General features: G+C 35.4%; 1 non-coding gene across 1 annotated transcript; it reads left to right on the forward strand.

Moving 5' to 3' along the window:
* The first annotated feature begins 11,210 nt into the window (after nt 1-11,210).
* Trnar-ucg (transfer RNA arginine (anticodon UCG)) lies at nt 11,211-11,283 on the forward strand. The gene has a single exon. It is a non-coding gene; the product is annotated as a tRNA-Arg (tRNA).
* The last annotated feature ends 1,217 nt before the right edge of the window (nt 11,284-12,500 follow it).

A 12,500-nucleotide genomic window follows, 5' to 3' on the forward strand; every position in this document is an offset into this window, starting at 1 on the left:
CTAAACAACCTCTCTTCTCCGCAAAGAGCGTGTTCAGGTTACATGAGTCACATTCTTATTCATTTTGTGAGCAAGAAACTAACGGCAATGCCTTACCGTTCCAGTAATGTGGAATATGCAGATATGATGTTTATTTATGGGTTTTGCAACAATGAACTCTACTTGTAAAAATAGGAAATCGGCGATTAGGCCGATGTGAATAAAATACTTCCAAATCAAATATATTATTTAGATACTGGGCAAAGGGGAAAAATGCAAGTATCATGGAATCCTTCTCCCTCTCCGTCAATGGTATTCACTGGAATACGACAAAGGAAAGAAGAGCATCCGAATGGAATCTCCCCTCCATCAAAGATAGGCCTACTCATTAAACACTGATCAAAGATTTAAAACTTATTTTAAAAAATCCCTCGCTTTCCATCAAAAGTATTCATCATACGCCAGTCCAAGGGAAAAATACACATGAGAAAATGCTTTCGTCTGTGTCAGATGAATAAAGAATGCGAACATTATGGAAAATTCACTTTCTTCAGTCTTTCCTGGAAAAGGTAGTACGCATATTCATGCAGTAATCGAAACAGGTAAAAAAAACTGACGTTCTTCAAAGTTCAGTAACCTCCCCACCTGCATTCCCTCGTCATTATATTACTGTCATTATCACTCATTCTGCATAGGCCTAGTCCTGACTCCTGAGTCAGCAATTCCGTGACATTTACACTACTTTCTTGATATGTAAAGCTAATCATTAAAATCAGATTACTGTGAAGGGTCTGTTCACATGTGATATACTAATTGAAGTCACTGTAATGTTACATTTTTCAAAACCCTGCTTGAAAAAACTCATAATTAAAAGACTAGCAATCCAGTTGCCTAAAGCACTTCAGCAACCCTCACCCCCCCCCACCCCCTTATCCCTAACGACTCAGACATTATGTACGCCATGTTAGCCGAGAGCAGCGGTAAGGAAAACCAGTTATTTTTAAAATTCTCCTCGCTACTGAACGAAGCATTAAAATGCATATGTCTATAGAATAATTTCTGCTCAGATTGACCTCTTCTTTCATTTCCAGAAATATTTGCATAAATTCGTGTTACACCCTGCATATATGTATGGTGAGAGAGAGTTATAACCGTGACCATTAAAATCCTTACTTTTGTATTGACACTAAACGCAGCCTGAGATTAGTGTTTATTCTTTGATGATGGTCCAATCGGAAGAGGAGTAACATTTACTTCTAGAATAAGCATTTGAAATCATAAGGAATAGATTCACTCCACTGAAGTATGAGAGCCAAACAGTAATTGTTAGCAGAAAACTGCCATTTGAGTTGGTGTACTTTGTATCTGTAACAGGAAATCATTCTTTACTTCCAATTTTATATGTTTATAATTTTTTTATTTATTTATTTATTTAATAAGCGAACTCTTCTTTCTGTATGCAGTGCCCATTGCATTCTGTTACTTCTTTCTAATGAACACCATATTCTTTGGAAGCTTGAATTTCAAGTTAGTGACCCCTGTGGCCTTGTTCCATATGAATAGGGTTGGTGACCCCTGTGGGCTTGTTACATATGAATAAGGTTAGTGACCCCTGTGGCCTTGTTCCATATGAATAGGGTTCACCTTCTGAATAAAAGTAATAGTAAGAATACTTTAGCTATGGCATTAATATATACTTTTAGAGATCGTTAGAAAGGCGAATCTGTAGTTTTATAACGTTTCTTTTTGTTATAGCACCGAAATTCCAATATCATTTGGAAACATGATATTTAGTAACTTAAGCACAATGGGCCAGATTGGTATATGCCATATGATATATATTATTATGAGCCTTTATGAATTTTTTTTTATTAATGTATTTTTTTAAGTAAAATGCTATTCTAAAGCTGTGATTTATTTTCTGTGCTACTGACAACTGTATCATATGCAAAATGGTACTATCTGATGAATAAAAGAGGCAAAATGGCAATACGGTATTCTAAAATATTACAAAAACATCAGTGTTAAAGACAGATTTGCTTGTAATATATCTATGTATATATTTTAATATTTATTTTTTATTTATTATTAAATGTTTTTGGACAATGATAAATTTGTTCAATATGTCAATTCTCCCTGTCTCTGCTTCTAACTCTGGCGATCTCTGCCAAATTAAGTTGAGAGAGAGTGAGAGAGAAAGAGAGAGAGAGAGAGAGAGAGAGAGAGAGAGAGAGAGAGAGAGAGAGAGACAAATGAGAATATGCGAATGCTACTGCCATCTAGTATTTAGACCGGTATGATAATATAATAAATAACTTTTGTTTAATGTTGAGGAATTATTAGTTTTACAGTTGAAAAACTGACAGCTACGGGGAAGACACACACACACACACACACGTATACACACACACACACACACTATCCAACAAGAGTATTATAATGGCCCGGCCATTCTCATTTTTCTTTGGCTTTTAGAGAGATATTGATTTCCCAGACAGTTATAGTAGATGCCGATAGAGAGGAAGATTCAGTTGTTCGGAACGACAGGAGTGTAGCGTGACTTTTGTTTTATGTATTTTTGTAGTATGTAAATAAGAATGTAAACTTGTCTATAAAGCATATTAAAAATGTTTGATTTAATGAAATCATGCAGCAAAATAAAGTGTTAAGGGAATGAGAATGACCAAATAGAAGGATATGTACACGAGATCCAAACGTTCTTTTCACTATTCGCGCAGTTTCCCTTCATTTGGATGTGCCCGGCGCATTCAACATTTATTTCTTTCCAAGAAATCTGGTTCGCTCGTCCAGTATAAACTGAATATTCTCTTTTTGCTGTTGACTACCTTCGCCTAAAGTGAATGCTTCGGTTTAATATTGCTGGCTCGATATGAATTCTTCCCTCGGTGTTTTCCCCGCACTGGATTCAAATACAACCATGAATGTGTTGTATATATTTATACATTCCTTGTATGAATATTTACGCGGAAGTAAGAGATCATTTACTTTTATTTGAGTACATATTCAGGAGCTCGTGGCCCCATATCTTAGTATAATTTGAGTGAAAAACAAAAGCATTGCAGGCTTAATTTGAGAACGATTCAAGATTATTGATGTTTAGTTTGAGAGGAATATTGGCCTTAATCGAAGATGAAATCCGTGGTCTGTGAACTTTTTGGTAACAACTATACATGATTCTTCAGCAGCTGAACAATATGGTACCCTGTCCGTCTCCAACATCCGTGATGCTACGATTCTCTCAGTTGAATAATAATAATAATAATAATAATAATAATAATAATAATAATAATAATAATAATAATAATAATAATAATAATAATAATAATATCCTTTATTTCAGCTCAGGGCCATATACATGGAATATACAAAATACAGACAGTAACATACACAATCTAGATACATGAGCCAACATGATAAAAAATTGAATAATCGGCACTTATCCACAAAATAGCTTAGGTAGCATATAAGATAATAATCGTAATACTAGTAATAACAGTAACAATATTGGTGAGAAAAAAAAAATGCATTGAGAGTTATAACAGTTAGTGCATGGTTACAGTAGCCAGGTCCAGAGGGCTAAATACGGAGATTGAATGTAAAAAAAAGAAAAAACTTTAACTTGATAGTATTCACAGTAATAATGAAAAAGTAAAATATCAGCAATAAAAATAATAATATTGACAGAATCTGCAGATGACATCTTGCCAATACAGATATTAAGTCCTTTAATCCCACAGTTTAGATCTTCTTGCTTCACTCCTTTGTATGAGCAAGTTGCTGCTGTTTCTTACTCGGGTTACCAGACTGGACATTGTTCGCCATACAATTATTTTTAAATTGTCCAGGTGGTTTTAAATGAACATCTGTGGCGGAGTGGTAGCGGGGAGTGTTTGTGAGGCGTCTCAAAATGTCATTGTGCCCAGGAGTGATACGTCTCATGGTCTCTCGGGTATAGTTCGTCCAGAGAGAACACCCATAGATACTGTAGCAGTACGAGCGGAAGAGCAGCAGTTTCACGTCTCGGTGACGGAAGGCAAACCTCCTTGCAATCATGTTGCCAGTTGCACATAGTTTACGACGCCTCTGTTCAATGTCTGCCGTATCTTTTAGGTCGTCGGTGATAATGTGACCCAAATCGGAAATTCGTGCACAAATTCCAGCCGATGGTTTTCGAGGAAAATTTGAGGTTCTGCAATATGCTTAAGCGATCTCGGGAGCAGCGACATGCACTGGGTCTTGGTCTCGTTGTAGATTATATCAAATTCCTCTGCATATTGGCGGCAAGTGTCGATGAGTCGTTGGAGACCTTGCACTGATGGGGGGAAATCAGAACCATATCATCGGCATAACAGAGGTTGTTTATAGTTGTTTCGTTGACAGTGCATCCGATTGGGAGAGAGTTCAATTTGACATTCAAGGCATCTGTGTACGTATTAAACAAGTATGGAGAGAGAATGCCCCCTTACCAAAGCCCGTTTAGGGAGCCGAAGGCGTACAATAATACGTTAACCCATTTGACACAGAATTGCTGTGTGGAGAACCAGCAATGTAAAATGCCAATTAGATATAGGGGTGTGTCTCTTTTATGCAGCTTCAGGAAGAGCTTCAGGTAGTTTACTCTGTCAAATGCTTTTTTCACATCCACAAAACAAAGGAAAACAGGAGAGGCTGATGATAGGTAGTATTTCAGCAATTCTTTCAGTATGTAGATGCAGGTGTCGGTTGAGTGGTTTGCTTTAAACCCGAACTGGTTGTCAGTGGTGTGTAGAAAGGGGAGAAGTCTCACTAGAAGAACCGACTCAAGTATCTTCGATGCGATCGTTGTGATTGCAATCGGCCGGTAAATGCCAGGGTCAGCTGCATCCTTTAGCTTGTTTTTGATTAATGGTATCAAGTGAACTAAGAGTAGGGAGTCTGGAAGAAACTGGTGAATTATGCACGCATTGAATAGGGCAGCTAGCAAAATGTAAATTATCGGATGGCAGAATTTGAAAACCTCTGCGGGAAGACCATCACAGCCGGGCGATTTATTATTAGGTATGCTGTTTATGGCATCGCTGATGTTAACTGGCGTAATACGGTCTGCAAAATTAAATTGCATGTTGTCAGTAAGGAGGTTATCTACATCCCTTCGGGAATCTTGATCATTTATGCAATTCAGGATATTGTTGAAGTGATCGCCCCACATACTTGCGAAAGCCTCGTCTCCGACTGATTCCCCTACTTTCTGTGATAGCTTTTTAGTTTTGGGATTTAAGGATTGGATATCTTTCATTTAATCTGCAGTGCTTAAGAGCAAATTTGAACTGCGCTCTCGCCTGTCTCATTAGTAATGCAGTATATCCTTCCCTTGGGCTACCATTTTGTCACCTTGAGAGGTTTATGCCATCTGTCAGTACATGAATTTTATAAGCTGAAAGCAGCATATCTTAGAAGGATGATATAATGGCTTACACAGGATCTTGTTGAAATTATGTGCACTTGCCCATGTATATGGTTTTGTAACGCGACCTAAAATCAACAGGCTTCTTCCCTACAGGATTGTATCAAAAATTAGTAATTGTCTCCCCTTCTCCTATTACATATATCGAGATATAATAATGCATAGGAATATATGAATTATACTACACACACACACACTCACACACACACACACACACACACACACACACACACACATATATATATATATATATATATATATATATATATATATATATATATATATATATGTGCATATATCAGCGTGGAGGTGGCCCATGGAAACGTTCTAAATGCGTTATAATTCCTTATTTCCTACGTTTCGTAATAACTTTATTACATCCCAGGGAATCTATTAGAAAATGAATAAAATTACTTACAAAATTTAGTAAGGAAATTCTGATACAATGAGCTCAAAAATTCAATCATATACATACGTACATATGTGTATATACCTATATATTATATATATATTATATACTATATATATATATATATATATTAATAGATATATATATATATATATATATATGTAATATATATATATATATATATATATATAATAAAAATATATATGTGTGTGTGTGTGTGTGTGTGTGTATTCATATACACATATATACATATGTATATGTATGTATATGAATGAGTTTGTGAGCATATTGTATAAGAATTTCCTTACAATTTGTGCATATGCTCTCTCTCTCTTCTCTCTCTCTATCTCTCTCTCTCTCTCTCTCTCTCCTCAGACTGACTCATTTAAACTAGGCAGAAAAATCTATACTCAGAGTCAGAGACCCAAAACATCAACACTTAATATGCACACAGGAAAGGCATCGCCATTTTCTCCTCGTGTCCTTTCATTCCATAAACAAGGAGTCAATGAGGTCGCATCTTAACAAGACTCCACTTCAACCTGGCTTTAACAAAGCAAATAAGACTCCGGCATTCATGTTTGCAAAATAACTGCATGACTTGATCCAACAGGGAGAGCGCGTTCCGTTGTTATTTGCTCTCCTAAGGTGAAATGAATGTTGCAGATGGATATTGCACGGTTCTATTTCAGTGCACGAAGTCTTGCTCTGAGGTAGGCTGTATGTCAGAGGTTCAGTGATTTTATAAGTTATACTTTATATATATATATATATATATATATATATATATAGATATATATATAATATATATCATATATATAAATATATATATATTATAGAATTAGAGAGAGAGAGAGAGGGAGAGTGAGAAAGAGATGACCATGGTCCAAGAACTACATATACCATGGATATAACCGTTAGGATTTCTGTATTCCCGATTACGTAGGGTCGTACAATTCCCAGAATAATGAATACTACGCCCACTTTTATCTTACTTCCACTCCCCCTTCCTTTCTTCATTCTTGCTGTCCAGTTCCTTCAAATGTTAAATCTTGATGCAACTGTAGGGTGTTTCTCCTGCCCCCCACCCCCCCAACCCTTGAGATCCGTGTATTTTAGTTTCTGCATATTCTGGATCTCTTGTTCTTGCTGTCCAGCCACTCCAACTCCCACCTTTCACTGCACTAAGCGCTGACTGAAATGCCAAAAGTGCCCCAGTGATTTTCTTGGCAGCCTTAATTCCATAAAATCAGTCATAAGTTCAGTCTTGATACCTTCATTCCTTCTTGGACAGATCCCAAATTCGACAATTGTACCTATTTTACCGTAAACAAGGATCTGAATATTACGAATATATTGTTTTGAAAATGAAAACGAGAAGTTCAGCCGACGAGTAACTATACTCTGTTTTTTTCCATCTGTCCATCCGCCTGTGGTGTTTGCGTATGGTAACACTGCGTCCCGGGCTTTAGATAGTTACATTCAATAATGATAATAATATCCTATTTCGAATATTAAGGGCGTAATTAGCATACAGTAAATTATTAAAAAACTTTTCAGTTGCAAATGTACACCCAGATATCCTTTTAATTACCTAAAACTTAGTGTAATTATTTAAAGCCCGGGACGCAGTGTTACCATGCGAAAACACCACAGGCGGATGGACAGATGGAAAAAAACAGAGCATAATCAAATGTTGACTGAGCTTTTCCTTTCTATTTTTTATCCCTGAATGAAACTGTATCTGCCTGCTAGCATTTATTTTCTCGTCTGTCTCTTAATTACTTATTATTTATTTTTCCAATAAAATTGACGAGTAACTGTTAATAATCTTTCTAAATAGTATTTAACCTCTTAAAGCTGTCATTGAAAGACAGCTGCTTTACAAGACTCGCTGTAATTTACCCGCCATGCAGTGCAGCGCATAAAATCTCCTAAAACTTTTTGTCACTGAATTTCTCTTCGCTTTGTCCTCAGAGCTTTCCCTTCGTATGCTTGGTATTTTGTTATTTTAACTTTTAACTTTTCTTCAGAGTCGAATACATCCATGTTGTCTCTTTCATAAACCGTCATTCCGTCGTCGCACATTTTATTGGTTGCTTATTTTTTTTTATTTGTTCTTGAAAATCATGTGTTTCTGTTGCGCTTCAGGAATTCTTACTTACTTGTGATGAGACTGTTGAAATTTGATTGTTAATTAATGTTTATAAATATATATTTTGTGTTATAAATATTTCCATACTGGTGCAAACACACAAGTATAGATAAATTATTCTCATAATCACATATATGTATACTATAATCAAATGAATATGCTCTGAAACGCAGGATAAAATTTCGAAAAACTATTGAAAATTACAAAGGAAAATTGTTTCGTGCATTACTCATTCCTAGAGGTTTTTCAAGCAGTATGACATCTGTGACTGATTACAGGTGTCATGATATGAGCTTTAGGTGGCCTATCCTCTAAAAGAAAAATCCTTACTTCTGGTGAAGAAAAATTAGTTAATATGTTGGGAAAACGTTTAATTCAGAACTAATGAGTAGGAACGAAATGGAAGTAAAATCCCATAAATTATTTTTCTTTGACGCAATTCAGAAGTTGTCAGCTGAACCTTTATTACTTGTTAGCTGTTATGAATCATTTTTTGAAAAGTAGTATTGGCATAGGAATCGTGGATATTAAAGAATTGCTTCGTTTTAACGAGACAATTCGTGACGACAGAAATCGGTGGGATGAATTCACGAAGTAGTAAGGGAATTTTGTATGTTGTAATAATAAAAAGTGTATTTCTTTCAGACAAGATAGGTTTGGACTTTTTAATTACTGTAATTCAGCTAATCACTGTATCTTGCAATACGATTAAGTAATACTTATAGCAGCCCGCAGTCCAGCCATTAACCAAAAGAAAGAAATATCATCTTTATATCAAAGTCTTCTCTAAGTGGACCCGCTGACCAGCACACGGAGAATATTTGTACAGTTCCCAAAGTCGCGGGTGCCCTGTTCCTGGCCAGACAGAATCCGAGGGGAAGAGGAGAGGCTTTGGCAAGGCGGAAAAGTGCCATACATATTCATGATTTCCCCTCACTGAGGTGCAAATGGACGTGAATGGCCTGATATATTGGAAAACCTTACTTCCAAATGGCTGGTTTCCCCTCTTTTCCGCTTTCTTCTTCTCGTTGTCTGTGTTATTTGTGTCTTTGATGTGTCTGCTACTGATGGGCACTTGTTTATTTCTTTATATGGGATTATTTTATGCGTTCGATGTGATGCCTTACCATAAACTGAACTGAGTATTTTTCAAAAGCAGTTCTGTCACAGAATTAGGGTATGTTGATTGCCAAATATATATATATATATATATATATATATATATATATATATATATATATATATATGTATGTATATATATATATATATATATATATATATATATATATATATATATATATATATATATATATTAGAAGTATTTAAGGGGAGAGAATGTCTCAAATGAAGACCCAAATTGACACGAAAACAGTATTGTAAAGATTTCATTCAAAAAGCGGATTTTACCCGATTCGAAACTTGGGGGCTTATTGTCATAAGAAAATGCCACCGAGTGGTTCATAAAGCCAAGGGGGTGTGGAGTGAGCGCTCCCCCCGTGGGGGGTGGGGGATACAAAGTAAACTCATATCACCATTTAAGCGCCCTATGTAAAATAATCTGTGAAAAAACAAGTGGCACAGTATAGATATAATGTAAGTGTTATGAGCAATTCAGATGTTCTTGTCACGTAAGAGATTTTTAATCACCTGTTGAACAGCACTGAATTAAGATAAATTGTGCTTTATACATGATCGTTGATTGGTGCCTTATTAATTCTTTTTAAAAACATACACTTAGGCAAAGTTTCATTCATGAAGAGTCAAAATTAGTTAAACAAGACTGTATAAGTTTTACAAATTACAAAATATTTTATTACGATTTTCCAGCGACAATGTTTTGCTTATCAGAATGTGTTAACTGAAATTAATCCGTATCTGTGACTTCATGGTGCTTCCCTGTGTAAGATGCATTCTGGAAACTCTTTAGCACCCTGAAGATTACTTTCTAATATAGGTTGGAAGTCTAATTCACACTTTAATTTTCATGAGAGATATTATTATATTCTTCATCCACTGAACCATTGTGGAAATACAAGATGAAAGCTGTCGTAGAAAAGAAAGAATAGAATAACCCTATGACTGATTATTCTTTCATAGAACTCGAGTAAGATTCCAATATTTCAAAAATTGCAGATGGCTTTTAATCCGATTGTCATTGAAGGTAACAAATATTCTATGAAGTAATTTCTGTTTAAGTACCTAAAGAAAACGCGAATGACCTTAAATTGGTTCTTATTTTAGGTACTCCTTTGCCCAAAATCGGTAAGACCAAGTTCTACCTATAAATATAATATAATGTAATATATGATAAATAAAAGAGAAGAACTGAAATACCTCTCAAAAAGCTACCAATTGACGTCATCTGAAACATTTTGAGGTTCTGTCGAATGTCATATTGGAAGCCAAACTTTTATTTTTCGTTAATCGAAAGAAACTGCCGCTTCAGAATGAAGTGCAGCAATATACCAGAGTTACGTAAGGGAAAGAAAATAAAGATTGGGAGTAGGGGAGAAATAAAAATGCTATAGAAAAAAATAAGAGTGAGAGAAACCTAGGCTTTCCTTCTCTTTTTCACTGTAGGTTGATATTTGAATGTCCCGAAAAAAGGTGGAGCTTCGTCGAAAAAAGGATTGTGATTTCGTTTTCCCAACTCCAATATCGAACAGAAAGTAAATTGGCAGCATTTTTTCCCCTGCTTTTCATTTCCACAGGGAAAGAAAATGTATTTTTTCCTCCGTTGATTTAATGTTCTCTATTGGGAAGCATATTGAATGTAAGTTTTTCTTTTAATTTAATATTTTCAGCAAATCCATACAGCCACTGACTGACATAAGAAAAACTGCCGTTATTGCTTAAGCAAGATCAAGGGTTTTTATTTTATTTTTTTTTTTCCATATCGTAGGTTATGAAAAAAGTATTGGGATGAAAAAGCAATTTCTATTTCTTTTTACTTACTAAGTGAGGAAAGCAAAAGGTTGCAGAAAGAGAACGTGTAAGAAATCCATAAAGAATTCGTAGTATCTATGTGCAACGATAATATATTTAAGCATACATTAGACTTCGAGCTATCACTCCCAAAAGCATGTCCATATTCGATATTAATCCTCGTAGAATTTCAAGTATTTTCGTCATTAAAGTGCGGGAGAACAATTAGGAATTAAGCAGCAACACAATATATGTTAATTTATCCATATCTCTATCGGGACCGTGTGGCCTAACGGATAAGGCGTCGGACTTCGGATCCGAAGATTGCAGGTTCGAATCCTGTCACGGTCGAGACGAAGATTAATTTTAAACTTTCGCGGCGATATGTAAAATAACATTCATAAACGTTTCAGAATGTCTGTAATAAGGAATAAGACTCAAAAGAGAAATACCGCAGTTTTTTGTTGAAATATAATGTTGTTCTGCGATCGCTGTTTGTAGGCGCCCAGGTAAGATGCTAAAGTTGACGTGGTACTCCGCGCTCACTCTCTCTTACGCAAGGTATTTGGTCACGTTGCCAAGGCGTACGATTATTTTCATTTAATCAGGTCATCAACTCATTAACGTAAGAGGTAGAAGAGAGATATCATTTAATGCTACATAGTTATAAAGATTATCATTTTGTATGCTGGTGTCACATTAACCAAAAAACATTTTGAAATAAATGAGCTTATTCGATGATGATGTATAACTCAACGGAAAGCTAATTATGATAATCGACTGTGAATATCGTGTGCGGAAAAAGTAATAAAAGTGTGATGATTGGTAAGAATTAAAACCCAGTTACCCGATAATAAATGTCCAGTGACGCGCACCAACAATATCGATTCACACACACACACACACACACCACACACACACACATATATATATATATATATATATATATATATATATATATATATATATATATATATATATATATATAGTATATATATATGTATATAAAGAGAGAGAGAGAGAGAGAGAGAGAGGAGCTATCTTATCGCTAATTAATTTATATTTTCTCTAGCTTATACTTCATTTATTATTATCGACAAAATAACTTATTGCTCAATTAGTACCCTTTCAACTATACTCAAGCCCTCTTTGGTGTGTCATTTAGCAAAAGTCTGCGTGGTGAAATTATAAGTCATGGTGCATTAATAGGTTAGTTTTGCTTTCAGATTGCAAGTGAAATGATTGGTCAACAATCTAGATCTTTCAAAGTTCATCTCTCTCTCTCTCTCTCTCTCTCTCTCTCTCTCTCTCTCTCTCTCTCTCTCTCTCCCCGAATTTATTTTACTCGTCGGGAGATAGGCTAGTTCTTTCGTCATTGTTGTTAACATTGTCTTATGCTATTCTTCTTCGATATTTGTTATTTCTTTGTCTCTTCCTGTCTTTATACTGCTGTTCGGTAGAATTTAAACATCTCGTGACGAAAGTGAAATGTAATTCCACAGACTTTAAACACATTCATTGCAGTTTTTACACCGTGATTTGCGCAGCCCTTCGAATAAGAAATCGAC

This window comes from Macrobrachium nipponense, chromosome 1 (assembly GCF_015104395.2).
Source record: "Macrobrachium nipponense isolate FS-2020 chromosome 1, ASM1510439v2, whole genome shotgun sequence".
Taxonomy (NCBI): domain Eukaryota; kingdom Metazoa; phylum Arthropoda; class Malacostraca; order Decapoda; family Palaemonidae; genus Macrobrachium; species Macrobrachium nipponense.